The following is a 3053-nucleotide window of genomic DNA, read 5'->3' as shown; positions in this document are numbered from 1 at the left end:
TATAAACATATTTTTGCATGCAGTACAACAGTGTGACATGTTAAATTATATTTGTGACCTAAGTGACCTAATTAACTCAAATACTTGAGATTGTGCCTCTATAGTGCAACTGTAATTGTTCAAGACTTTTTTTCTAGAAAAAGAAAATTTGTAACTGTAGTAAGATATTAACTGCTTCTATATGAAATATGAATGTGAAAACCATACACACTGAACATAAACTAACTTGTTTTAGATTGTTGAATGTTTTTTGTTTTGCTGCATAATTTCTGATGATACAAAGACATATAATAACATAAAAAGTGTTTTTTTTTCTTTTGTGGTATAAAATGTAACCTTTAAAAATACATTAATTTATTCTTCTGTCTTATACTGTATGTGCATTCCATGTTTTGAACTCATCTACTGCTGTTTGAATGTTCAGTGTAGATGTGTATAGGACTACTTAAATAAAAGCCAGTTTTTTTAAATGATGGCCCCATTAAGTTTTTCTTTTCTTTGTTAAAATTTAAGCATCAGCCTTTTAACAGGTTAATGATTTAAAGATTTTTCTTTGAAGCTGTTGTCACCTCAAATCATAGCTAAAAATATCTTGAAAAGCATGTGCAACAGGTGAATTATACATGATGCATATGAAGGCATTCTGGAGAAGGTCAGGACTGGGTGGCCCTTGAAGGTCTGGCATTATAAAAATAGATCTGTGTCAGGAGTATAAACATACAGGCAAAATGAGGGTCTTTTTGCTCTTAGAATTGGTGGCTGTTGCTCTCTGTGAGCCGATCAAATTTGTGGGGTAACTTCTTAAAAAAATATTTCTCTTTAACCAGAAAGTTTACAGTATGTGGAGATAATATCTAAGATGATAAACATATACTGTATATATATATATATATATATATATATATATATCCCTCATCAGATAATAAACATATACTCTATATATATATATATATATATATATATATATATATATATATCCCTCCGTGCTTCTCTACAGATAAGGTCCTCTGTCTGACACCTGGATCCGAGGAAGATATGACAATCATCAGGGAAATAGGCCACAAAATCAAGGTAAAATTATTTGTTTTTATTTAAAGGTGCAATAGGTGATTGTCTTCAGAAACATTTTTTGTTATGCTGGTTGAAAGTCTCTTCAAATCCCGATAGCAATCATCAAGTTAAGTGGTCTAAATATATTTATCTGTATTTATATATTCTGTGGAAGGCGTAGGACCAAGAAATGTTCATCCAATCAAAACACTCGGTCCGAGCATTTTAATTGGCTTTCCTACCTGCCTGTCAACATATGTATTTGTATATCTCTGCGCACCCGGTTCGCGCAGACATGATACGTAATATGGCCTAAGAAATATGGCCTAATTTATTTATTTATTTAATTATTTTGTATAGAATAATTAGCACATGCTGTGCAGACAGAGCATGAATGGCAGATAAACATCAACAACCCGATCTTCATTCCTGGTATTGTAGTACTTTTACTAATTGTACTATAAAGTTTTCTCACCGGTGAATGACACAAGAAGTAGCCCAGCGGTTCCTTGCTCCCTACTCCCTGAGCAGGGGAAATCCGTTGAAGTTTACTTCACTCCGGAACATTCATTCACGGATTTGTGCTGCGCAGCTTCTTCACACACAGACAAAACTTACTAGAGAAGTGTGAAATAATGTACCTCTGTAAATAAATGCGAGGACTGGAATTGGGAACCGCTGATGTAGCCAATGTAGTAATGTTGTCTCTGGTATTCTGGTCTGTGAGCGTATATGCGTTCAGGGGGCGTGGCTTTGGACGGCGATTGCAGGGAGGGTGGGATGTTCGCTTTCAGTGCTATCAGGCTAAAGTTAACATTTTCCAAGATCTCCCACTGCACCTTTAAGATAAGAAATATGGCCTAATTTGTTTATTTATTTAATTATTTTATATAGAAGCACTGAACAGAAAGGTAATATATATATAGTGCGTCCGCCTCCCACGCCGGAGACCTGGGTTCGAGACCCACTCGGAGTAGCCGAGTGGGACCCGTGGCGTTGGTGCCGTGACCTGGATGGGAGTGAGGTAAGTGTAACGGAGGCCAGCGAGTAGGTGCTGTGCAGGTAAACCTCACTCCCCTGATCTCAAGAGACGCACTAGCGACTGACGCTAGTGGCTGTGGCCTTTATCCTCCTTGTTAGTGCGTCCGCCTCCCACGCCCGAGACCCACTCGGAGCAGCCGAGTGGGACCCGTGACACTTTGTTATGTGGTTTTTACTCTCCGCATCACCAAACAGCGCTACGCTACTAGACTATTCAGAGGCGGCAGCCAATGAGCACGAGGATACCCTCCGACGTTTAGGTCACGTGACTCACGTCACTTCAACATAGCGACCCGCACCATTCTGCGTCCCAATGTGCCTACTTATACCATGCCCGTAATGTACTCTTTTGGTGAAGAAAAAGTACACACTTTTGAATGTGTAGTAGAAGAGTAAGGAAGCTTTGGGACAATCTGTTGTATCACGTCATACAATTGTATCTTTAACGGACCGTTCTGTCACATAGTTACACACGCCCTGTCAGTGTAAACTGGCCTGTCGATCATCTTGTCACAGTTAAGATCTTCTACATTTAATTTAACTTCCTGCCATATCGGAGAGAAAAGAAGTGGCATGTCTATCTGCCAGCCGTGGGTCTTTATGCAGAGATCTCTGCTCATATTTTTTGCTTAATTATGCATTTAAAAGTTAAAGGGGTCATATGACGTTGCTAAAAAGTACATTATTTTGTGTATTTGGTGTAATGCAATGTGTTTATGCTATTTAAGGTTTAAAAAAATACATTATTTTCCACAATGTACATTATTGTTGAAACGCGTAGATTTTTACAAAGCTCATCGTTCTGAAAAGCGAGGTGTACACTGATTGGCCAGCTATCCAGTGTGTTGTGATTGGCCGAATGCCTCAAGCGTGTGACGGAAATGTTACGCTCCTTACCATACTGTGATGCCGACTCCTGGCACGACGAGACAAAACCAATAAAACCCATTATAAACGAGACA

The sequence above is a fragment of the Sinocyclocheilus anshuiensis genome, unplaced genomic scaffold, assembly GCF_001515605.1.
Source record: "Sinocyclocheilus anshuiensis isolate Anshui unplaced genomic scaffold, SAMN03320099.WGS_v1.1 scaffold2425, whole genome shotgun sequence".
In the NCBI taxonomy this organism is placed as follows: Eukaryota; Metazoa; Chordata; class Actinopteri; order Cypriniformes; family Cyprinidae; genus Sinocyclocheilus; species Sinocyclocheilus anshuiensis.
Note: the sequence above shows the minus strand (reverse complement) of the source record.